Source organism: Callithrix jacchus, chromosome 2 (assembly GCF_049354715.1).
Source record: "Callithrix jacchus isolate 240 chromosome 2, calJac240_pri, whole genome shotgun sequence".
Taxonomy (NCBI): domain Eukaryota; kingdom Metazoa; phylum Chordata; class Mammalia; order Primates; family Cebidae; genus Callithrix; species Callithrix jacchus.
The window spans coordinates 174,093,805-174,121,097 of record NC_133503.1 but is presented as its reverse complement, the minus strand read 5'-3'; the positions used below and the strand labels follow the sequence as shown (position 1 = coordinate 174,121,097).

At 38.4% G+C, this 27,293-nt stretch overlaps 1 protein-coding gene across 4 annotated transcripts in view; it reads left to right on the top strand.

Moving 5' to 3' along the window:
• The first annotated feature begins 394 nt into the window (after nucleotides 1-394).
• Nucleotides 395-27,293, top strand: part of CDH6 (cadherin 6) — a 150,356-nt gene continuing 123,457 nt past the window's right edge. For 2 of the 4 annotated variants that reach the window (XM_002745091.7, XM_035291744.3), the window contains exon 1: nucleotides 395-588. The gene's annotated coding sequence lies outside the window, so the exon portion shown is untranslated. Of the gene's footprint in view, nucleotides 589-735; nucleotides 855-27,293 lie in introns of those variants that run through there. The other 2 variants (XM_035291743.3, XM_078365642.1) reach the window with 1 other exon arrangement.

The window sequence follows — 27,293 nt, the reverse complement described above, 5'->3', positions numbered from 1 at the left end:
CCGGCTCGTTTTATGTGTGTGCATGTTATGCGTGCTGTCACACGAAGCTGGCCAACTGAGAGCGTGACGAGGTACTGTGTCCCTGGGAATTGTAATTGCTTGGTCGGCGAAAAAAGAACATCAGATCGTTGCTGATAACAGCACAAGGTGCATTTTGATAGTATAAAAGAGGAAACAGACGGAGTCATACAAGTTCTGAGTATATCTTAAACCCCCGCCCAAGAAAAAAAGAAAGAAAGAAGAAAAAGGGAAAGGAAAGCCTGGGGCTGGAGGAGTGTTCCAGGGAGCGAATTGCTCAGGACTTCAAACACTGGGAGTCATTCTGTCAAGGGGAGGGGGCGGGCGGGGGCAGGCTCCGGGCCTCTTTAACAAAGTCCTCCTCTCTTTGCTCCCTCCCACTTCATTCACTTGCAAATCAGTGTGTGCCCACAAGAGCCAGCTCTCCGGAGCCGGTAACCTTCGCATCCCGAGAGCTGCAGTTTCGGCCGCGACAGCGAGAACTGCAGAGCCAGCGACCGCGGCGGCGGCGGAGGCAGGAGCAGGCTGGGCGGGTCGCAAGGTCTCCGCGGGCGCAGGAGGCTTGCAGAGGTGGGTTCGGGCTCCGCTGGCTGTGCCTACATCTCCTTTTTTTTTTTTTTTTTTTTTTTTAATTCTGTAGCGTTGATGGAAGCCAATCAGAGAAAGAGCCCTCTCCGCCCGGTGGGTGCCGCGCGCGGAGTTGGGAGGGATGCTCTCAGCCTGCGAGCCCGGGTCGGGGCGGGCGCGCGGGTCCGGCTTAGCGGGCGGCGCTGCTGCCGCTGCCCGGGACCGACGCCGCTTCCCGGGGAGCCTGGGCGCCGCTCCTCCGCCTCCTGGTAAGCCCGATCCGCCGCGGGGCTGGGAGGGGGCACCGGGAAGCGGGCGCCGGAGAAGAACCCGCCGCCTCTCTCCGCGCCGGCAGAGGCTGCCAGGGGAGCTCCGGCATTTGCAAAGTTGGCTGGTCAATGACCAAGGGCGCCGGTGCGTGCAGGACCCGCCGAGCCGTTTGGGGCTGGATGTATCTCCACCTGCCCGCATCAAAAGGGTCTGTGCGGTGACTGCTTGGGCTGGGTTACATTTCTTGGCTTTGAGGGGAAAGCAAATCAGGTAGTCTGAAAACTCTGCAATTCTCCCGATAAGGAAAACTTAAACTAAAGAGACGATTTGGCTGGGAGAAGGAGCTAAAGAAAACTGTAAGCTTGCACGTTTCGGGCAACGCCTGCCGGCTCATCTAGGACAGAAATGCTTAGGTTGCAAGGAAAGTCCAACATTGGACTCGGAAAATGGAGCACACTGTCCAGGGAAAAGTCATGTGGAAGGCGCCGCTCGCTCGTGCTGCTCACGGCTGGCCAGCCTCAAATCTAGGGGAGAAAGCCTTCCCCGGGCTGACTGAAGAGTGCTTGGAGTGCGCTCGGTTTAAGGTGCCAGATGCAGAGAAATTGGAGCCCCCAGTGCGTTAATCCCAGAATTTAATAAAGAGGGACCCTGCAATGTTGTGGACTGCAGCAGTTGCAGAGCTGAGATTACTTCTTCTGTAGTTAGAGATTTTCCTGCCAAGAGTTATCGTAGATCACGAGATGGGAGATGCTGGAGAGGTCAGCCTGGTGCTAAGAAGTGTTGTCACTGCTGCAATAAAATCCATATTTTATGGGGAGTTAAATGCAGGTCTCCGTTCGTGCAAGGGGCTGGACACCTGAGTTAACTATGACTTGGAACATTTAAGAACCAAGAAGTTTAATCATCTGGAATAGCCACACGTTTCTCTCTCCCACTCTCATTTAAAACACACACACACACACACACACACACACACACACACATTTTGATTTTGATAGTCACCCTATAGAGGTGCATCAGACCGCGTCTCTGCCAGTCTTCACTTTCACTTTGAAAAGCACACAGTGGGAAAGAAGGAAAAGGTTCTCCCTGCAAGAATGTTGAGGAGTGGCTTTTGTGTACATATATGGCTGCTCTGGACGGGTGCAGACCAAAATATGGGCTTTCTGAGTGGTTAATTATCAGGGGGTTGCAAACTCCTCCCTGTTGGAAAAGGAACCCGGGGATATGCCTAGTTAATGCGCAACTCTTCCAAGAAGGACTAACAAATATGCTTATGTGAACAGTGCCAAAGGGTTGCTTATTTTTCTTTCTTTTCTTGCTGAAAGCTTTACCTGAAAAGGAAAACCCTTAGGATTTTACTTTGAGAGAGAGGGGGAAAAAATCTCTTACAGTTTCACTTGAGACTTGAGCAGCATCCTTTATGAACTAGTATTTGCATGGCTCTATGCTTGCTATTTTAGAGAACCATAAAACCAGCTGTGGGAAGAAAGGGGTATGATAGAGCAGATGTCTTTATTATGTCATAACCAGGAGGGCAAAGTTTATGCCAGAGGCCAGATTGTCAATGCGAAGCTCAGAAACTTAAAAGAAATTCAACAATCGACTGGAAAATGCAATCACATAGGACTGTACCTCGTCCCCTTTTACTCTTTGGCATATTCTAATTAAAAAAGGTACTGGAGGAAAATAAAAGGCAGATCTTTCCCAGCTAATTTAATGGTTCATGCAATACTTTTGAAGCAGAGGAAGTAACCAATTTCTTCAGAAAAACCAAGAGGCAGCAGCCCATTTTTTAAGGAAAATGGCACCGATTTAGTTCTACTGTATTTGTGTCTACAATTATCTTTTGCTACCATTACAAGAAAAGTGACAGGTTGCTATCCCCATAGGGACTTTTAGTCCCTTAACTATCTGGCTTTTACACCAATTTATTGCACTTACATTTTGTACTGCTAACTCTGCAAAGATAATATATGGAAACATAATCATTTTCTACCAAGTTGCCTACTATCAAAAAACGTGTACCCTACTTCTTCCACCCACCACTTCCATCAGCTTTGCAAAGAAAAACTTACTGAGGCACTCTTCGTTTAAAGAAAAAATTTATCTTGCAAAATACTGCTTGAGACACTTGAAAACAGCTAAAACATTTCTAGAAAGCACAGCTAACGTCACAGGGTATTATATGATACTGTGTTATGGTATCAATGCATTGCAACAAGTTCTGAAATTTTAATTAGGACTAATTGAGTGAATGTCCCACATAGGGATATTTTTTTTAAAAAAAAGGAATGAAATGTGACAATCTGAGTAAAATCACAGCCTTTCTAAGGAATTGAAATGTGTGGTCCCCCCTTCTGGCCCCATAGTTGCTTTGCAGTCATGAATGCCAACTTGCTAAGGCTGCATCCTTTGAACTATTGAAACTTTTTTTAGTTGGAAGGGACCTCTAGTGGGTCACTCCATGCATTTCTCCCTGGAGTTCAGTTGCAGAATGGATTTTGTTATCTAAGATAATAAGAATACAACAACTTTTTCTCTGTAAACAAGTTCGTATTCTCTAAGCTAACTTGCTTAGAATCATTATAAACTCTAAGAGAGTTCTTAATATTTGTGACAGGTCATATAATTATTATTGCCATTATTTCTGTACTTCCTCTAACTTAGGGGACTTACAAATATTTTTATGGTTTTCTGGATATCTAGACTTTTGGTAGCTGCTAGATGTTCCAAATGAAAGCAATGTCCAATTAATAAAGAATTTACCATCATCAGTATAAGATTTTCTTATTTGTGACCTTTCCAAGACTCTACTTCCTTACTTCTAATTTACTCAAAAATAATAATATTATATTTAGAGCCCCAAAAGTTCTACACAAAGAGTGCCCCCCACAACAAAAGAAATATTTGAAGGGAAAAAATGCAATTACTGTTTCAGAAATCCATAAACATTCACAAGTTGTGCTGAACTAAAGGTGTCTAATTCAAAGAATTCCCCATTCAAATAAATATATGTTCAACATCCAAAAGATGTTTAGATACCTGTGTCACCCTTACTCCAGGCTTTTTCTGCTTCATTTCTTTCTTTGATATATCATAACACATTTTAGGTGAACTACTCCTTAAAATACTCTGCCTGAAACTTGGAGTAAGATAACTTCTGGAGGGTGAATCAGCCTCTTCTGCTGACAGTCTGCAGGTTTCGACTTCCAATTTAAAAATCTGTTCTAAAGTTTGAAATGTGTTCCAAATGAGATAACATCCGGCAGAATCCAGTTGCCTTGTGCTTCTTGCTTAGTCACGGCTGCTTATTCTTTGGTGTCCATCAGAATTAGGGTCTCGCTTATAAAAATAACAAGCAGTGACTCAGTCTGAATTGCATTTTTAATAGTGTTTCAACTTAGCTAGTGTCTACTGAGCACACTGTATTTACTTCAAAAAAAAAGTGAAAATGTGGATAATCAAACCTTCCCTGACTTAAACATTTTTCTGAATAATGATTCTAAATTCAAAGACTCAAGAACATTGGTAAGAGAATTGCATAAAGAACGCACACACGTACACACACATACACACGCAAACACAACACCCAGTTGTGACAGTGTTCCAAGAATATTAGAGAAAAAAATACAGAAATAGAGCATTTGGGCTGATTTTCTTTTCTCCTTCTTTTGTTTTTTCATATTGTTTTCTCCATTGGGATTTATTTTATTTTGAAGACAGATGAGTGCTCGAAGCACTTTCCTGAAACTAAGTCATGATATTTTTGTTCGAGCTTGCCTCTTACAAAGATTAACTGGTCTACTTTTTTTTTTAAGTTTCTATTCCTACAGAAGCCTCTCTTTTTCAAAACAATCTTGTGAGGAACTTCAGCTTCTCTCTGATTAACTATTGAACCAAAAGTATATAGTCTTTGTCATGCTATCACTCACAAAACAGGAGGTAAGGGAAGAGAGGAGAGTATCAACCGTTTAAAAAAGTGCTACACACGAATTTACTACAAAATAGTTGGGTCAGAGGGATCCAGCTACAGCCAATAGCCTAGTTGTTCAAAATTGAACTATCGAAGAAATTTTCAACCCCTCCAACAAAGAAAACTAACTGAAGGATGAATGCTCTAAGCACACATTCATAAATGTAGAGTAGACACATATGCAGAGATTACTGGAGATATACCATCTGTTTAGTATCTTTACACTAACACCATTGGGTGCTGGCTTCTTCTAGGGATCACATCACCTTGCTGTGATTTATAAGAGGTAGAGCTTAATTAATGCCAGAGTGCTAATATTAAATTTGATTTGTCATGTAAATGGGCAGCATGAGTTGCAAGCTTTTCTTAGTATATGTGGTACTATCTTGTGAGAGAAATGACTTATGAAGAAGATGAGGCCCATAAAGCTAGCATACTACAGAGTATGATTTATCTTTGTATTTTAGCACTTGAAAGAATGCTATGTTTTTCTCTTTCTCTAATTTCCTAAATTGGTAGGTCTGGCCAGAAATATCCAAGAGACCTAATACATTATAGGAAGAGAAAACAGCAAGAAAAAATTAACTTGGGGAACTATCCAAGTGAGTAAAATGGAAAGAGATGAGGAGGTACATTTTTACAGCAGAGGGAAACATAAGAATAGAAATAGAATCAAAAATAGCCAATTTTACACAGGGTGCATTTTCCTCTTTATAAATGGTGCTACTATTAAATGCCACTTTATAAACATAATTACATCATTAACATATTTATACACACTACTCTTCTCTACCAGAAAATGCAAACTTGAAAATTACCTTTAAAAAAAAACCACCATCTAAGGGAGATAACCCTGGATGGATGGTAAATTAACCAGAAGATTATCTTTTTTAAAGTGGTCTGAAACTGCATCAGAATCAAGGAAAAATTTTTCTTAGTGCCTTGAAGAATATCAACTCTTTTCCTTCTATTATCTTTATTGTCCTGCCTGCTAAATAGAAAAACCATGTGTTCCTCTGATGCCTGCAATCCAAAGTATACAGTAACAATATAGACTAAGTATTCTACTCGTCACCCATTTGGATCCTGTGTTGTAATACAGCATGATGAAAAGCAGAGCTATAAGACAGCATGCCCCCAGCTCTTTACATGGTATATATATATACATATGTGGTACTGACCATGTAAAGAGGTGGGGGCATTATTTGCATGGTATATATGTGTGTATATATACAATTTTTTACATGGTACATATGTGTGTATATATCCATGTATATATATATATCTTATTTCATCTGTTTAGTGTCTTTACACTAACCCTGTTGGGTGGTAGTTTCTTCTAGCAATCACATAACCTTGCTGTGATTTATAAAAGGTAGAGCTTAATTAATGCCAGAGACTTAATATTGAATTTGATTTGTCATGTAAATGGGCATCATGGATTACACGCTTTTCTTAGTATATGTGGTACTACCTTGTGAGAAAAATGACTTATGAAGAAGATGAGACCCATAAAATTAGCATACCACAGGGTATGATTTATCTTTGTGTTTTAGCACTTGAAAGAATGATGTGTTTTTCTCTTTCTCTAATTTCCTAAATTGGTAGGGCTGGATATATATGTATATATCCAGCAAAGATTTAAAAAAAAAAACACTAACAGTATTTTGGCTCAGATTTTTATACATCCAAATAATAATGATAATAAATAATAAACTAACCTTTGTCACACCCTGTTCTACATATTGTACATGCATTTTGCATAGTAATAATTGCACAGTAAATCAAAACGACACTGCTATACTTGTATCCTCTTTACTTAGCCCTTTTTTGGTTTGAATTTCTAGGGAATCTCCGTTTGAGCCAAGCACTTAATGAATGTGCTGTTAACAAACACTTGTGATGTCTTAGAAGTAAAAGTGTGACTCTCTCTGAGTACTGCAGAGCAGCAGAGGGCATGGGAATGATTTGATTATTTTGACCAGAGCTTGGCAGATGTGAAGTCTGAGGGAGATATTTTTAAGTTCTTCATTTTTGATAAATCATTTGCAAGCATGTGTCAGAATTTATAATTGTAGAAAACATTGTGTGGGCCATTTTTCTGAACATAGTGATGGTACTTTTTATAAGAGAATAAATTATCTTTTTCTACCTTCAGAGGGATCTCTATGAGGGAGGGGATGTTTCAGGAAGGTAGCTAAAATGACACTTATTCATTGCATTGAGGGGAAGGGACATCTCAACCTCACAGCACCCACTAAGGGCATCAGTCCATCCTCAGCTCATTGACATTACCATGGATGTAGCATTTGGGACTCTGGATAAAGCTAAGTAAGATCGTGTTTGTGTCTTTCCTTATCTGATGCGTAAAGCAATTATTCTATTTTATGACCACTATTATTTTGTTACTTCATTAGTATCACAATTTGGCATTTGTTCTGAATGATTTACCAAGTAAAATTATACACACACACACACACACACACACACACACCACTACCATGCCACCAAAAAACAATCCCTACAAAAACAAAAAAAGAAAGAGGGAAGGAGGAAAGGAGAAAGGGAGGGAGTGAGGGAAGGAAGGAGAGGGGGGCAGGGCGGGAGGGAAGAAGGGAGGGAGGGAGAAGCCCTCTGAATTCAGTCACACTTTATATGATTGACATTGGTGAACCATTTTCATTATATTCCATTCTTCTGCCACCAATCAAAAAGCCATGTAGTTAATCTAGCCTTCAAGGAAAGTTTGATATTAGAATTATAATCAGAGAATGTGAGACACAGGAAGGAGCTTAGAGATGACTTTATCTAATACTCCATTTAACTATGAAATAACTGATGACCAGAGACATGAGTGACTTATCCATAGATACATTTGATTTGTTTTGTTCTCTTATCTCTATCTTTCTCTGTTGTAGCTTGATTTCTAGTTATTGGATGTTATTGCTTTTTATCATCACCACTTAATTCTGGCATAAAAATTAAAGAGGAAATTTAAATCTACAATATTATTATTTATAAGTATTCTGTGAAGGGACAAATGTAGAAACTTATGGTGAAAATAAGGATGTAGGCTTCTTTAGGAATTTCACGTGCTCCTACATTTTGTAAATTTTCTATTGCAAAGAATTAACATTTTCCCTCAAAATATTGACCACTGCTAGGGAGGCATATGATAAGGTTTTGGGTTTTGTTTTATTTGTAATGGGTTGATGGCAGTCTTGAGTAGGCCTTATCTAAATCTTTGAAACAAAAAAATTATTGGTTAGGGGTCAGATATAAAAAATGATGACAACCTATTGTGTTTCTCATAAATCTCAATTTATTTGATTTAAAGAACTCAGACAGTGACTTCCCACTGCTTTGAAGTTAAAATGTCAGTTCTTTCATGGAAGTATTGGAAAGAGTATGATGGCTTTTTTTTTTTTGGCAAAATTAAAATTTAACAAGTAACTCGATGTCAACCCTCTCCCCTTTAGAAAATAAAACTGTTAATGTTCCATGAAATCCAAAAGTCCGGGGACCACTGGTTTATACGATGGCTGACATGATGCTGAAAAATGGTTGACCTCGTTCTCTTTTTTCTTATTTGGATGAACAAAAAGTAAAGGGGAATTATAATTATATTTAAAACACCAAAAAGACAAACTAAACAAAAACCATTTAATCAAGAGGTATCCTTGGGTCTCTTAATTAAAACTTACAGAGATTAAAACTAACGTTTGGAATGCTAATATGATCTTTGAATGTATTAACAGATCCTTAAAAAAAAAATATGCTTTGCCAAGCTCATGGCCACAATGTGTCATTAATAATGAATTTGCCCACTTGATTACATAATGGATAATTCCGTGGGAAATGAAAAGTTTTACATATGTATCTAACTCTATAAGCTCACCTTAACCATATAAATTATAAAATGTGTTCCTTTTTTCTAAAAGTGAGCTTTGTATAATTGTAGACAAACAAAAATTTACTAACACGTTGATCTGTATTTTGAGTTATGCATTTTTACTTCAAAAAGCAGTTGCCTTCTAGTGTATAATATAGATTTCAGTCAGGAAAATGAGCTTATCATATTTTTAACTACAAAGTTTAAACCTCCTTTTGCAGAATTAAAAGAGAGGGAGAGTTTCATTAATCTACGATCATCCATTTTAAAACATCTGTACTCCAGGCATGGTGGCTCATGCCTGTAATCCCAGCACTCTGGGAGGCCAAGGCAGGCAGACCACCTTAGGTTAGGAGTCTGAGACCAGCCTGGCCAACATGGTGAAACACCGCCTCTACTAAAAACACAAAAATTAGCTGGATGTGGTGGGGAGCACCTATAATCCAGCTACTCAGGAGGTTAAGGCAGGAGAATTGCTCGAACCTAGGAGGTGGAGATTGCAGTGAGGCGAGATGGTGCCATTGCACTCCAGCCTGGGCAATAAGAGCAAAACTTCATCTATATATACATATATATATGTAACTGCTCAGGTTCGAACTCAACAAAATATTCTAAGCTCCCCTTAGCAACAGGCTCTAATTTAACACCAATCAAAATGGTGTGTGGTCAGTCTAATTATCAATGCAAAATGATAAAATCTACCATGACTGCTATATTACTGCTGGCCCCTCATTTGAACCAAGTTCAGCTACTTTTCCCCAAACAATTATTCTTATACTAAGCTACTTGTTTTAAAGTATCTAGTAGAGATATCATCAGTGTTTCACAAAGAAGTAATTCTATGAGAGTGGCCTTGTGTTAAATACCAGTGGCACATTTTCAGTCTCTGATTCACCTGCCTTTTTATAAAAAGAGGGAGAAAGAGCAAGAGAGAGAGAGAGAGAGAGGTTTGAGGTGGGTTCTAATTAAGACAACAGAATGAAGTGGAGTCAGTTACTAGTTAATGTACCCAGGAGGAGGTGGTTCCAAACCTCCAGATACAAAAAGTGCCTGCTCAGCAATAACTTTTGCATTCATAGCAAATGTGATTACCTGGAAGAAAATTGCATTTAAGATAAGAGTGCAGGAATGTCAAATGCAAGCGCTATATTTAGATACTTTGTCTTATGATACTTTCTTTTCTTCCTCAAGTTCACTTTTACTTCTGATGCCACAATCCAAAATATCTTTCCAAAGAGCACTGTGATTTGTTTTTCTTAGAAAACTTTTTCTTCTTGAATTTAAATGGGCTTGTATTTTGTGTTCCAAAAAGCAATTAAATTAAATTGAAGAGATGACCTCAGTATATGAGTGGACGGAGCAAGGTGTTTAGTGATTATCAGATAATCACTTTCTCCCCAAATGTAACACTTAGGAGGATGGGTATTTTATTTAAAATATGAAGTTGGAAGCAATGTAAGAGTAAAATGCTCTCAAGCAACGAGTTTAATTTGATATAATACAAGATTTCTATGTGGTGGGCAGAGAAAGGAGAAAGTACTGAACCCCTGGGCTGGATTAATTGAGCACTATAGAATAAAAACTTTGTACTTGTGAGGTTCTGAACATTAATTAAGCATGTTTGCTTCCCAATTTCTCACTAAACCAAAATGGATTTTTAAACGGCTTTTTTCTCGTTTTTCTTTCTATGATAATCTTTTCATCATGGCTGGTTAAAGAAACCAATCACAGAAGATGAGAGCCAAACCTGTCCTGTGATTTTAAAATATGTGGTAATATCTATAATCTATAAAAGACTTTAAAGCAAGAAGTGAAATTTGGACTGCATGTTAAACTCCACAATCCAAAAAAGCAGCTACAGGGCTCTGACTACTAAGGAGATGCTGAGTTTGTCAAGTACTTTCCAATTTAGGTTTTACCTGATTGACAAGTGTTCGTAAGAATGATATTCAGCCAAGACTTTTGGAAAACCCATTATTTGATTCTCTGCACAGCAAAAGCCCACCGGATACAAACATAAGATGCTTTATGGAATAGATAAATCCAGGTTGGGGAAGAAAATGGTTTTAAAATATCACTTCTCCATCTCAAGATGAGAGTTTTAAGATGAGGGCATTACTTGTAACTGTAAGCACATAGGGAAGGCTCAATAAATGCTTACTAGGTGAAATTCTTCTCATGTAAGCTACAAAAGCATCTTGTAAATATTTTTACAGCTGATTTCCTTTTCAAGCTCATTCATGCCATTGAAAATGCAACTTTTCTATCTCATGCTAACAACTTAATTTTTCATAATTCTGACTGCTTTCAAGTGAGCCCATTTCAAAGGAAGCCCTATCCTTGGTGTCCTGGGAGCCAGGAGGACTAACCAGGTTGATAGGGCAGCCCAGCTTTCAACACCAGGGACACCACCCCTCGCCTTCCTTTAGGCAGACTTTTTTTTTTTTGAGACAGAGTCTTTCTCTGTCGCCAGGCACCAGTCTGGAGTGCAGCAGTGCAATCTCGGCTCACTGCAACCTCCACCTCCAGGGTTCAAGCAATTCTCCTGCCTCAGCCGCCAGAGTAGCTGAGACTACAGACGCGCACCACCATGCCCAGCTGATTTTTGTATTTTTTAGTAGAGGGGGGTTTCATCATGTTAGCCAGAATGGTCTCAATCTCTTGACCTTGTGATCCAGCTGCCTCAGCCTTCCAAAGTGCTGGGATTACAGGCATGAGCCACCGTGCCTGGCCCAGGCAGACTTTTTATTGAAGTTGGTATTAAACATTGTTGCCTGGAGCCTGATTAATAATTTATGCCTTCCTAAGCAGATTAGCAGAAGTCTTTCATTTTTTTTAATTCTTAGTTTGTGTTTAGAAACAGAATGTAACCCTGAGTTTATACTTTCAATATATTTTATTTTTTATAAATCATACCTAAACAATGTCCTTACCAAGCTTTTTTATCTTACAGTTTCAGTATCCATGTGTGTTACCATATATTTTCTATAATAAATTTAAAAATTGCTTATTTGCTAAGTGAAGGATCTTTTTTTCTCCTCTCACCCAAATAATCCTATATGTTCTTTGTGAAGTATTTTGAATTTTGTTATTTAAGGAGTAAAAATAAGAAAGATTGGGAAAATGGAGTGGAATAATAAAAGCTAACACTTAGCACTTTAATATTTCAGGCATTATTCTAAATATCTTACATGAATTTAATGTTCACAAGGCTTTCAAGTAAATACTATCAATCTTCCCAATTTTAGAGATAAAACTAGGGAACAGAACAGTTAAACAATTTGCTCATGGTCAGACAGTTGGTTCTTTTTGGAGCTAAAATTAAATCCTGGCAGCCTTGAGAACCCACATTGTTTTAATTATTGCATTCTTGTGTCGTTTATGCTCTATATACACGTACTGAGATCATAGAATAGGTAGATGACAGATAGATGATTGATTGATTGATTGATAGAATAGATGGAAGATAGATAGATAGGCAGATAGATAGATAATAGGGTAGACAGATTCAAATGTATGAATCTCAAATACAAAAAAGACAAAGGTATAGGGATTTTATATATACATATACATGTAACATGTACACATTACTCAGGGCTTAAAATTATAGTTACAAAGAAAACCCATTTTCTTTTTCATCCTTCAGTGAGTGTACCAGTATATTCTACAACAAGTGAGATCAATTAATTATAGCCCAAGGCAACAGGTTTCAGCCTCACAGAGGCCTTTTAGCTTCCGGCCTGTCTGTTCGCTTTAATTTGAGTCAGTCTTATAATCACTTACTGTTGGTCCCAAGGGAAACCTTGAAAAAGTGTTTGAAAGGTTCAGATTCATCATTAATTACTTTATTCATTCTATAATGTTTATTGAGGGCCTCTGTGCTCAGTTCTGGAGAGAAAGCAGGTAACAAGACAAACATACACTGACTAGCAATTTAGGGCAAATAGATTATTTCCTCATACTCTATCCAAGACCAATAATACTAGCTTTATTTAAAATAAATAGGATATTCAGAATTGATTCTATTTTCTATTCTTCCATGCTGGCATCTTACATTAATACAGAAATTAGCTCGGAGTTGCAAGATTTGTAAGGTTTCTGTTCATGTTCAGGTTTAGCTTTGAACCTCCTACTCAACTTAGAAAGAAGCACCATACCTGCCTTCACTACCAAAAGCTTAACATAGTTTTATATTTTTGATAGGTACGCTTCAGAATATTTTCATGGGGGTTCCTTCACAAATCCCTACAATTTTCCCAGTGATCTTGCCATAATGCACAAAGCCATACATATACTGGTCACTCAAAATACAGTTCAGCAAGAAATCACTCTACACAAGAAGACTAGTTAAAATTTAGGATTGAGATGATGGGATTTCAATTCAACTCAGCCGTTTAATGAACACTTTTGGGCAAGGCATTGTGTTGAGCGCCACAGATAATGCCACACTTTGATGTCAGATGACACATAATATGTGGTCGAGATTAAATGTAACCGTTACAAGCTGCTGTTTTAGAAAGTTATTTTGTCAGAATTCAAGTCATTTAGTCATGAAATAGATTGGGACCTACCACTGCTAACTCTGGAGTTTAATGTGTTGACAGTCACACTCTGTACTAATATTTAGCTGACCAGGGCTCCCACTCATCTTCACCTGGCCAAATCTTACTGGATCTTCAGAACAAAGACCAAGAATCTGCTTCTCCAAGAAGCGTTCCCTGACCCCCCACCTACCTGTCTCGCTCTCAGCTTAGATTTCTCATGGCGTGAGTGTGTAAGATCCTTTACTTAGTCTAAGTGTAACTGTAAAAATAGCTTTTCAAAAGTCTCTACATGACTGTCTAGGTCTCACCTATCACACTGTAAGCATCTGGAGAACAAGGCCTAGCCCTGTTTTTGGCAAATGGCAAGAACACATTAGATGTTTGTTGAGAGAACTCTTTATGAATCTCTGGACTACATTTATATACTTCTCTACATTTTTCATGTTGGAAGTTAGTTTTCTTTTCCAGTAATTTGATTTCATTTGGCTACACTGTGGCAATATACTTAAGAAGCAAGAAGGTTGGGGCCTTCTAGACTGTTCAAAGGGGTACCCTTTTGAGATGGGAAGGGAAATATTTCCCAAGATGACCTTGGTGCCTTTGGCCAAATGTCTGAAATATGGTTACAGTTCTGTAAGTAACGGGTCTCCTGACAGAATAATTGAGTGTCTTATCTGAAAGCTGACTTTTTTTTTGTTCACTGTACTCCAAGGCATTGAATTGTTTACATGTTTTGTTGATTTGTTCAGGGTGAAAACTGTGGTTATATATTATTTCTTATTGGTGTAGTCTAGTGCGATAAACTTTGATTCTCTTTTACTTTATTATCAACCCATAGTAGTACATCAAACTGAATCAAAAAAATAAACTATGGAAAACTCTTATGAACATGTTTCATGAGCAAAATTACCTTTCCTTCAAATTCCTACCTTGGAAATATTTCTTGAGTTTCTACAGGAAATCTAATACCAGATTCCATGTACCTTGTTGTAACCTTGAACATGGCTGTAGCAAAAAGAGTGAATTAAATCCAACTGATTATGTAGTCCAGTGTCATTCCTTAAGTGGCCGTCAATGCATGGAATAGCATCTTCATGAATATTGCTTGGCAGTGAAACATGCAGTTCAACCCAGCTCTATCTGAGCATGCCAAAGGTTGTGAGATGAAGTGGGAGAGAGTTGGATGATTTTCCTTATATTTCCCCTATTTAATGTGACAGCTATCATTCTGAAGTCAAAGGTATATAGAGAATTGTAAACTTACTAATCAATAGAATACAAATTCGTTTTTTTGTGTTTTTTTTTTTTACATAAATGAATTTCCTAGACTACAGTAGGTATCGTAGTAGCTTCTGGCAAATTTTCTACTGCACCTCACCACTGTGGGAAACTGTAACTTCCAATGAAAAGGAGTAGAAACTGTGGGCTCAGAAAAATGAGATCAGTGATTCCAAGAATTGTGTTTAAGCCTCTGCGCCTTTCTCTTGCTTACAGCTTTCCAATCAGTAACCTCTCTTATTAACACAGGTAATCTAAACTGGGTAAGGACATCCTCTCCCACACTGCACATCCCCAGCTTTAGAATGAGAAGGAGAGAGTTAAGGAATTTTCAGGAGTGATTAAGCTAGTGGGAGTAAAGGGGAAGCCAATAAGTAACCCTATTAACAGGAAGGGCGGTCAGAAAAGCAAGTTACAGTCATTCATGCTCAGCATCCTAAAGATCTGATTGCTTCTTACGCTAGTTCACTAAGTGTTTCAGCTGGTGTACTGGGAAACTTTGGACTATGAGTAAGAGAAAATCCCATCTCAAACTGGATTACAAAGAGGTAAAATTATTTTTTTTAAGTAAGAGACAGTCTATTGGAAAGCAGGCTCCAACTGATGTGTTAGATCAGTGATACAACCAAAAACTCAGGATGCTTCTCTCTTCTGCTATCCTCAGCATCAAAGTCATTCACCCTGTGATTTGCCTCAGAGTTGAAGATGGTTGCCAGTGGCCATTAGAGCTACACCCTTACTTATTTTTGTCTAGTAGAAAAGAGAGAAAAAAAAAATCTTTCTCACAATTAAGGATTAAGGGTAATGTCCTTCAGCCCGCTGTGGCAACCAACTCAGCTCATGTGACCACTCAATACAATATTAAGTGCTAGAAATTCTATGTGCTATTTAGCTTTTTAGACTAAAGACCCATTCTTGGGATCAACTTTTCTTAAAGAGTGTGTGCGTGTGTGTGTGTGTGTGTGTGTGTGTACAAGGAAAATACTTGAACAAAACTGGGATTCCATTTGGAAGAAAGAAAAAGGCGAGAAAGATGCTGGGTAGTCAACAAACACCATCTACTATAATTTAATCACTTAAAGTCAGTATTGCGGCCCGGTGCTGCAGCTCACACCTATAATCCCAGCACTTTGGGAGGCCAAGGCTGGCAGATTGATTGAGGCCAGGGGTTCGAGTTAATATGGTGAACCCCGTCTCTAAAATTATAAAAACTAGCCGGGCGTGGTGGCGCGCGCCTGTAATCCCAGCTATTCTAGAGGCTGAGGTGGGAGAATGGCTTGAATCAGAGGCGGAGGTTGCAGTGATCTGAGATCGCGCCATTGCACTCCAGCCTGAGCAATGAGCGAGACTCTGTCTCAGAAAAAAAATCAGTATTGCTGACTCGTAGTTGCTGGAAATAGATGTTGGATATAGATGCTCGGTGCTGCAAAGAAAAATTAGTACTGGGGCAAAGGATCTTTCAGTAACGCAGTTTTTACTTCCTGGACTGCAGGAAGGGTACTCTTGCTAGCCATCTTGCCACAAAAGTACAATTAATAAAGAAAAACACACAAATTACTGATACTAAGTGAAAATATAAGTACAGTCATCAGTATCTGCCTAGAATTGGCTTCAGAACACCCCTCCTTCCCCCCAGCAGATACCAAAAAATCCAAGGATGCTTAAATCCCTTATATACATGGTGAAGTATTTGCACATAACCTACACACATCCTCCCATATCCTTTAAATCATCTCTAAATTACTTACATACCTAGCACACTGTAAATGCAATGTAAACAGTTGTTTTACTATATTTTTGTACTTGTATTATTTTGTTTTTTTCTTTCTGTCACTGTGTTTAGGGGTGCACATGTGTTTAGGAAGGTTTTGTTATGTGTTCACAATTAGGAGTATGATAGTAACTTTTAAGAAACTTGCATCACAGAGAATAAGAGAAGGCTGGCCTGTGGCCTTTGGCCCATGGCTGGGTGTCTGGATATCTCAATCCCTCTGTGACACCCTGGTCCTACTTCACACCATTCAGCCTGATTGCAACTCTGAACAGCAGGCCACCCCCAACCAGATGCCAACAATATCAGCCAGTCACCTGCTTTGCAAAACTGCCAGTGTCTGTGTTTCTGGATGCCACAAAGTGAGGAATGTTCTTTTTTTCTTTTTTTTCTGCTGTGCTAATAGACTTCCCAAAGTAAGTCATAGGTTTTAAAAGGTACTTCCTCAACATTTTTTCTTTACTAGTGGAAATAAACTATTTTGCTTTTATTTGAAATTATTCCTCAGGAGGACTATCATCTGAATAGCAATGTTGATAGTAACCATCTAATATTGGGCCTATATGCTAGATTCTGTGCTATCTACATGCCATATTGTCTTCCGAAATCCTAGAAGCAAGTGGGATTGATTTGTATAGGTTTGGTGTATTTGAGAATTTTCTGTCTCTGTCTTGCATAGAACATGTTCAACTACTCATTAAATATTGTAATCTAATAATCAGGGAAACTGGAATGCTGGAATGTCAAACCTAAATAGGCCTTAAGGCCATCTAATCTGATGACTTGCAAACTTTTTAGCTATGATCTACAGTAAGAAAAAGATTTACAACAAAAATAGCATGGAACAATCCTTACCCTAGCTATGAGTGATGTACTCTAATATTTTCTGTCCTATTCTGTTCTTTTCTATTTTGTTTTCTTAATGGTTTTTTTCTAAATATTTTTGATCCATGATTGGTAGAATCTGTGGATGCTGAACACACAGATACAGAGAGCCAACTGTGTTGTGTAAGCAAAAAATTCAACGGAATTCCACTTAATAAACTATAGCTTTAGAGGTAATAGATAATAAGACCCAAAGCCACGTATTCTGTTCAGTGAGGGTTACCTGCAAAATGGCACTTTAGAGCAATACTAACTCTTTGAATGACCTCTGTTCCTATCCTTTATTTTAGCCTGTGTGTGAAATGGGTTTTTGGTGTGTTTGTTTTGGGAATAGACTGACTAGAAATACATCACTGTCCAAAAAGAAAACATTTCTTTCATCTGGGGATTTGAGGCTTTACTAGCTGGAAGGAAAATATAATTTCATTTTGTTCTCATAGTCTCATTTGGAAAATAACCTTAAGAGATTCAAAGGACATCATGCTATGTGAGCACTGTCCTTGCTCTGTGGGGTGAGGGGATTTGGTTTGGACTTCAACTTTAGGAGTATGTTCTGAAGTGTTTCTTAAGCAAAATTTTGCCTTTAGCTCAGTCCTAACCACTAGAGCTTTAAGAAACTTTTAAGAAGATGTTCTTCAAAAATGGAATCGCACAACAGTTTCTTTCTTACTATAAATATCCCAAATCCGTCTTTAGGAACTTTTTCTTTTTTAGGTTTTATTGGAAAACAAATAAGCTGAAATGCAGATGTTTATCTAAATCCAAGTCAAAACAGTATGAGAACTAATTATAAAATATAAAATGAAAAGTCAACACAGTTCTAAACCTATTATCTGGGTAATTTTAGGCAAAAAAAAAAAAAACAATGAAGTTCTAGGGTTGCTTTTTTACGCATTCAGGTGGTTGCTATGTGTGCCCCACAACAGAACGTTCCCAAAGTGGAATAACATCTACAATCTTATGTTTTGTTCTTGATCTCGTTTGTATTCCCCTAGAACTGACCTTGCCACATTGTGAATTCACCTCTCTGCAAATGTAACTAGGACAAAAATGTTTTGTTTGTCGTTGGGTTTTGTGGGTTTTCGTTTGTTTTGGCCAGCAATGTGGTGACAGAGTTAAGGAGCCATAACCATAAAAGCTCCCTCTTTAATAAGGAGACCAGCTATGTGTGTGTGAAATTTGGAGAAAAGGGGGCATCTCATCACTGAGCTCTTCAACTATCTTAGTTTTGTATGACAAAGGGAATCCCAAGTTGATTGTGTAGGTGTAAGAACTACCTTGTCCAGGCCGGGCACGTTGGCTCATGTCTGTAATCCCAACACTTTGGGAGGTCGAGGTGGGCGGATTACGAGGTCAGAAGTGTGAGACCAGCCTGACCAGCACAGTGAAACCCCATCTCTACTAAAAATACAAAAACTAGCTGGGCATGGTAGCATGCACCTGTAATCCCAGCTACTCAGGAGGCTGGGGCAGGAGAATCGCTCGAACCAGGGAGGTGGAGGTTGTGGTGAGAGCCAAGATCATGCCATTGCACTCCAGCCTGGGCAACAGAGCAAGACTCTGTCTCAAAAAAAAAAAAAAAAAAAAGAAATACCTTGTCCAAAAAATGCCCTATTGGACATTTCTCTGGTACAGTTTACTCCAATAAAATGAGAATAATGATAGTTTTGACTTAATCAAGGTGTTGTGAGGAATAACTCAGTTACTTGCAAAAAGAATTTCCACAAGAGGCCTGGCATGCAGAAACACCCCCAAATGTCACATGTTACTGCTGTTGTTAACATTATTTCCTCCAAATTTTCAGTCAACTGGGAGGTCTTGGGTATTTTTAAGCAACCTGCAAGATTTAAAAAATTTTTTTCACTAATTGGAATGAGCCATGACATTTTTTTGTATCACAAATATACTGTGCCACCGGCGGCAATATTCCCATAATTCTACTCACTGAAACGTGATTTGGCTGAAACTGCGGTGTGCCAACCGTGGCTGAAATTCAGAATTCCTCAGAGCCTCTTCAGCACCATTCCCTAGAAAATCTGCAACCCAATTTCCTTTCTCATTTGGGCTTAGGAAGGTGTGAACCAACTACAGCCAAAATCGAGTAAGAATGGGAGATGTGAAATCTGGGAAGAAGTTTATCATCTTGGCCTGCGGGTATTACTCTAACCTGTTTGCCTGCCTGCCCTTGTCCATGGGGTAATGACAGGAAAAAAGCAACAGATCACAACTGTGTCATCAAAAACAGTGTTCACATAATCGTGCGCGTGCGCACACACACAAACAGCACCACCACCCAAAATGCCCCAAATAAAAGGGAGAATTGACTTACAGTTCTAGAAATGAAAGTGACCAGCGAGTTGAAGCTGCTTTTTAGCCCACGTAGGTGCCCTAAACACCTTCCTTTGCTGTTCCCTACTCCTATTTTTCCAGTAGTCATTCATTCGTACTTAGTCATTCATTTACTCATTTCCATCTTCAACAAGTACTGATTGTTTCTCTACTATGTACTAATTACAGAAGATAAAACGATAAGCATAATTACTTTTCCTTCACCGAGAGCATTACGTCTCTAGAAAAATTCTCAAAAAGATGTCGTAAGAGTTATTTTGAATGCATACTCCTCAAATCTGAAGACACAGATGCAAGCTACATCACTGGCTGGATAATAGGGATGTTATCTATAGATAATAGGATGGGAAAGAATGTTAGAACCCAAACAATGAATGTACAGAATGAAGGCTGCAGTACACCCATCAGAAAATCTCCCAAGCAGCACACGTTGCAGATATTCAAATATAGAGCAGATGCATTTTACTGCAAGGAGGAAATGCTTAAAATCAAAACTGTATCTCCAAATCACACTCAAAGGAATTAGCTATTTATTGGTGTCTCTATCCTGTGCGGTGCTCAGCAAGAAAATAGGGGTGTTTCTCAGCTCTCAGGTGAAAGGCTCTAGAGAGTGGGTGGTGGGTTGGTAGGGTGGTGGGTAAAGGAGAACAGCAGACCGTTAAGCGAAAGAAACAGCCCAGTCTGTGCAATAAACTGCTGCTTAAACGGGTTTATGCAGAATGTGATTGTATGTCTTTTTAACAGCCTCTAAAAGTCCTTTTTTTAAAGCCTTTTCGGAAGTAGTTTCCTCTTTTCCTGTTGGACTGTCAGTTGGCAGATGCCTCTGGGAAAGGGGGATCTGCTTTCTAAAAGGCTCTTAAATAACGTTGGTTAAAAATTGCTTTTAAAGCTATCAGCTGAATGCCCTCTTCCCCTCACCCTCCCCAGCCCTATCTGATTTGTCAATTACCTCCTTCAGAATCCTCTCTTGCTCCCTGACACCTGTGCTGGCATAACATTCCCCCCTTCTGGCAGGTACCTGCCAATTCTCATTGAAAAATGATTGCTAAACATTTCAGCACCAGTTCCCAAGAAGAGTTCCCTCCTCTGCCAATTGGCACCATAGAAACGGCCATTGTTCCTCGTAATTGTGAGTCCGAGGCTTCTGCTTTGTAACTCCCGGTCCTGTGGCCTTCATGAGTTCTAAAACGACACAACTGGGGAGGACCTGTGTTGAAAGGGCAATGATTTACCAGAGAGACCCTTGATGACCAGAAAGGTGCACAGAAAGGAATCTGCGCCTTAAAAAAAAAAAAAACAGGCAGCAGGCTGGGAAAAAGCCAGACACACTAGGCAGTGCTTCTGACTTCAAAAAGAGGTCACAGGGCATGTCAAACCACTCAACCACTCTTGTTTTTAACGTTTTTCAGGATTAAATTCTGCAGGCCATTTTTCTACATCCTAGGGGAACAAAATATCATCCATATATTTTTAAAAGGCATTAATTAAGTTTAGCTCTGACATCCAAGAGTAATAGTCCCTGACCTAAGCCCCAACCTCCAACTAGGGGATTTGGATGAGGCTAATGGCGGTTGCACAATCAGATCTGTGTCGCATATTGAATATAGGTCAAAGGAGGACTGCTCTCTGCAGAAAACAAAAATAATCTTTCTAAGACACCATTTCATATTAGCATAGGCCCATATGCTCAGGATCAGAAAGAAATTATGTTGTATCTAAAAGAAATCACATTGGAAGAAAATCACATTCGAAGCTAAGGCATTTGGCACTGGAACTACATTTCTGTAAGCCTTTATTTACTGATTGCAGATAAATCTTGACCTGAAATTAATGAAAAAATGTGAGTATGTCCGGTAAAGTTGTGGACCCTCATAGGAACTGCCAACTTTGAATGATTTCATATTGTAGCATTCATCTTGCTATTTTCAAAATGTCTAGCTTCAAAATGTTTGAAACTTTGATGTAAAAACTTCACAATTCATATTCTTTCCTGAGATCCAATGGAAATGGATTAAGTTGCACATATGAGTGATTAGGTTCTACTGTTTTTTATCTAGTTTCTACAGTTGAAATTATACTCCTGCTGCTGAGGAAGTATCTTACCCACTTTGGGATAAATTGGCAACTTTTTTCTACTATAATTCTCATTGAATATTCTCTTGAATGATGTCTATAATTAACAATATATTTTCAACTATAATTACAAGAAAAGTCCTTTAGTAAGCACCAATCAACTAGTTAGTGATGCTTTCTGACACTTTACTTGTTTATTGAAAATACTTAATGACTTTTTAATCCTTTAAATGCAATTCACATAGAATTAGATACTGCCTTTATTGAACCATAATAAACTGCTGTGGTATGAATATTATTCAACCTAGGTTTCAATATGGTTTCTACACCGGGTTCCTCAAATAATTTAAAACATTTAATTTTCTCGCTTTACTATTCACACCTTTAAGAATGCTGTGAAGGTAATAGGTTTGGGAGTACCATCAATATTTAGGTAATAAAAAATGTAAAACCAAATAGCTTGAAGCCAGTTTAGTTCTACCAAGTAAAATAATCACTGACTGGAGCAAATCAATGCTTTGAAGATGTAACCTAATAAAAAAATATAACTCTGATAAAGTTAGGTAAATTGAGAATTCCAGATCTGGTGTACAGAAGACTCATTATTTATCCCAAAATGATGATTTTACTGTCTCCATGTCCATTTCCTTATTTTTTTACTTGTGGGTATTCAAAGTCTCCATGTCCTAAGTAAAGAGCTTTGCCATGGGTATGCAGATGCAGGATGGAATCAAGTCTAAGGGCCAGGGCCTTCCTCCAGTACTCATTAGCAGGGTGAGCTTGAGTAAATCACTCAGTCTCTTTTTCTCTCCATGTCCTACCTCCTAACATTATTGGGAAGATTAAGTGAGTTGGATGGTAAAGCCTTTGCACAGTTCTTGACTCACATGTAAGGAAACTAGGCAGCTCCCTTCATAAAATCAAACCTGGATTATCCATTTTGACAATGGACAGCAAATCTCCGCATAGGAACCAAGAGACAGATGACCTAAAACTTGAGTTTCCTGACAATGACTGTGTTTACACTCACTGTCATAAAGCAGGAAGAAGGCTCTTTGATTTTTTTTCAAAATCTATGCCCTCCTACAGCAGGAGTATAAAGGGGTCTTAAGGTGTTTGTAAGTTCTACAAGATAGTCTATTATATTATTTAAATCATTCATTTATGCACACATTCAATGAAGTGTTGGAACTTAAAATAGATCTGACTTTGAAACTTTGAATCTGTTCTAAAAAATAAAATAGTTTCAGAGTTTAAGAAGTTTGCTTACAAACTAATGCTGATTTTGTCAATTCAGTTGCACGTAAACATTACAATACGTGCTTTGAGGGAAAAAAACACTGTCGCTCCAACTCGGGCCAGCAATCTATGGCTCTCAAGCCAAATCCAACTACTGCCTGTTTTTGTGTGACCTGCAGGCTAAGAATGGTTTGTCCATTTTAAATTGTTAAAAAGAATCAAAAGAAAACAAGTAGTTCATGATGTATACTGTATTACACATAATCTTATATAAAATTCAAATGTCAGTGTCCATAAATAAAATTTTTGGAACAAATAGTGTATGTATCATCTATAGCTGCTTTCACTCTACCATAGCACAGTCACATAGTTCCAGCAGAGGTGAGTATGTCCCACAAAGCCTAAAATCTTCACTATCTGGCCCTTTAGAAAAAGAGTCCGCCAATACCTGCTACCAAAAAAAAAAAAAAAAATGTAACAAGGGGTATTCAACTTAGAAACAGGTTTTATACCAAAAATTCATTTGGAAGTCATTTGTCCATGAAAACCAAATAATAAATGGCAGTTTGATTCCTGACTAGCCCGAAATGCTGATTAACTTATAACTGATTTTAACTATAATACTGGAAGCCTGTGTTAAGTTGCAAAAGACATGAGGAAAAGATATCCAGAAGCGTTTTCTGTTGAGAGACTGTGGTGAGGCTCACGTGTGGCTTTAGGGCCTTCTCCCTGGGTACTGCCGAGCTCTTTGAGCAGAGAGACCTTATCTTATGCTTGTTGATATTCCTCACAATACTCAGCCCAGGGCTTTCATACCCGCAACAATATATCCCTGTTAAATGAAGTGGGGTTCATACATTTCTATGTTCTGTGTGTAGAACAGTCAATTTTCCATATAATCTTTGTCTCTCTTTTATTAGTAGTAGGCAACATTTTCATAAATTTAGATCCTTTTTAAGAAAAACACATTGAACAATGAGAACACCTGGACGCAGGGAGAGGAACATCACATAGTGAGGCCTGTTGGTGGTTGGGAAGGCTAGGGGAGGGACAGCAGAGGATGGGGGGATTGGGGAGGGATGCTACATCAGGAGGAATACCTAATGTAGATGCCCATGACAGGGGATGGATGCAGCAAACCACCATGGCACATGTATACCTATGTAACAATCCGGCATGATCTGCACATGTACCCCAGAACTTAAAGTATAATTTAAAAAAATAAAGAGAAACATTTTAACTTTCAAATGGTTTTCAACTTTTTAAATTGTAAACCACGATAAAAAATACCTTTCACATCACAGCGTAACGCATGCATCCATATATACTCATAATTAAAACAAAGGATAATCAAAAAAAGAATTTTTCTACATGCAAAAGTATCTGTTCTTTTATCTTCTATTCCATTTAACTCTTTTTAAATTTTCATCAGTCTTTCCAGATGAGTTTAGTGGGTCAGGACCAACAGTGTGAAAAGCTGGACCTATATTATTTCAAAATAAATAACTGGATACTCACAAGTGAATTGATTCAATCAATTGGTTATTTCAGGACTATTAATTGAGCACTTTAATAAGCACGTGGGCCAGACACCATGCCAGACACTGGGATGCTGTGATTGACAAGACACCCTCCCTGACCTCAAGTAACCGAATGTTTAGGTGGTGAGGTGAAAAACAGTAACTGATATTGAGGGAGGTGAACATTTCTCAGCTCTGTCATGGTTACACACGTTACAATATCAAACCTACAGAAGTAAGAAAAGAAATCCGAGTCCCAGACCCTGCCTTGCCTTATTTAGCTAATATTTTCATTAAACTTGGATTTAAGGCATGGCCTCCTGTTTTGCTATTGAAATGTAATCACTTCCCAAAATTTAAGCCAGTTTTTGCAAGCAGAAAGAACTTTAAGCTATACTTAGCTTAAATACAGATAAATATTGAATGTAAGTATAGACAAAGCTAAAATTCAGTATTTAGAATTTTTCTTGCTGAAATAGAAAAGGGATTTGTTTTTTTCTATTGTCATTAAAGTCTTGTAAGTTTATTTTAATTCATTTTTATAACCAAATTGATAAAAATGGTATTATTATAACACATTTGAAATTCTAGAACATTTAAAATCATGGAAATACCAACTCGAAATATACTTGCAATATGTTCTTGCAACCATTACTACTTTAAGCTTAATTATCCAATGAAGCAATTACACATTTTATCAGCAGATAAATTCACAAAAACAGCAAAATGGGACACAATACTCAATCACTGTATTTAAAATTATAGCCAAAAGAAAACTATACCTGAAAGAGGTTTATCTCACATGTCTCAAAGATTTATAGTTAATTAAAGTAAAACAGGGGTAGGTAATTCCAAATGCACAGCAATTGCATCCATTTAACAAAAAGCTCATTTTACTGGTAGAAATCGTAGGTATGAGAATACATAGGGGTTTTGTTTTTAAAGAAATTAGACTCGCTCTCATTTATTTCGACAGAAAATTCCTAAGCATGTTCTTGCTATCTTCCCCCATCTTACCCAAGCCCAGGATAAGCTCTGGGTCCCTTTTTGTGAGCCCCACATTCAGTCCATCAGAGTACAGTCATCTCTTCTGCCCAAATATGTCCAGAATCCATCTCCTTTCCTCCCTCCACTTGCAGAACCTAAATCCAAACCACTATTTATTTCCTCCTGCCCAAACTCCAGCAGAGATCCCCACCTTGCATCCCTGCTTTCTCTCTCTGCTTTTTCTCTCACTTCTGTGAAATCCAGGTTCTAACACAGAGTCATCTATAAAATTTACATCAGATCATGTTACTCCTGCTGCTTCAAAAGCTCCAGTGGTCCCCACAGCATTAACCCAGCCTCATTTCCTGCCACTTCTTTCTTTCCTAGCACACTGCCCTTCAGTCACATTTAACTTCTTTCTCAGATGGGACGGTTAATTTTATGTGTCACCTTGGCTGAGCCAAGGTGCCCAGATCATTATGCTGAATGTTTCTATTAAGGTGATTTTGGAATGAGAGTAACACGTTTTTAAATTGGTGGACTTTGAGCAGATTAGCCTCTGTAATGTGGGTGGGCCTCATCCAATCAATTGAAGACCAAATAGAACAAAGACTCAAACACACAAACACAGCAAGAAGGAATTCTGCCAGCAGATGGCCTGTGGACTCAAACTGCAGTTCTCTTCTGCGTCTCCAGGTTACCTGTACTTTAAATTCCTACAAGATAAGCCATCAGATTTTTCTGGACTCACCAAGCCTCCATCTACAATTGTGTAAGCTAATTCTTTAAAGTCTCTCTCTCTAGGCAGGTAGGGAAGTAGAGAGAGGGAGAGAGAGATACACATACACACAGCCACACGCATCACATCCTGTAGGTTCTGTTTTCTGGAACACCCCGAACATAATACATCAAACATACACAGCTTTCTCTCCCTGTAACACTTTTGCTCTTGCTATTTATACTCTCTGAAATGAGATTCTTCCATTTCTACTCTCTGAAATGTTGAGTCTTTCCAACTCTACATATAACTGCCTTCTTCACATCATTCATGCTTTCTTTGAGTTGAGGCATGAATGATGTAAAGGAGGCAGTCATATGTTGAGCTCACCCCAGATACACCATCACCTTACCCCAGTTTCATTTCCTGCATGGAGCTTCTCATCTTGAAATGACTTCTATTCATTTATTTATTTGTATATTGCTCGGTTTCCCCTGATGGATTCTAAGTTCCAGGAGGGAAAAGATCTGTTATATATTATTTCCTGTTGGGTCCCCCAGCACCCAGAACAATGCCTGGTACAGTATTTAGTAAGTATTGAATAAATGAATTAGTTAAAATGTTAAAAGTTCAAATAACTTCTATGCATTATCAACCAACCATCAGAATTTGTTTTGTCCCAGAGGTCAGTATCCATTCACAGTTCAATGAAGAAAGACAGTTGTATATCACATGATAAAGTTGTTCCCCTCTTAATTTCCACACATATTGTAGTGTTTAAGCCTTAAATGGGTAAACTCAGATACTCAGTAAAATTGTCTTAAACCTCTTTTATTTTGCATAGTTTAGTGTAATATATTTCCTAATAAATTAGAGCTAGAACCTTATTCTTTCTTTGTAAACTTACACAAAAATGTTCTTTATGTTTTCTATGACACATCTTCCATGTTGGACAGCATCAAAGGGTCTTGTCAGTGTGTGGACTTAGTTTCAAAGGTTCTACCTGGTAATCAGTTCCTTTTTTGAAGTAATGAGACAATGTTGTTCATGTTGCCAAAACCAAAGAAAAACACTGATTTTTTTTAAATGTGAGAACTCAGGAAGCAGGACCAGCTCCAGCAAATATGCTAAATCCACTTAAAAGTGTTTGGGATATTTTAACTTCATAAGCACATATCACACTCCTTATATCTCATAGTATCTTAT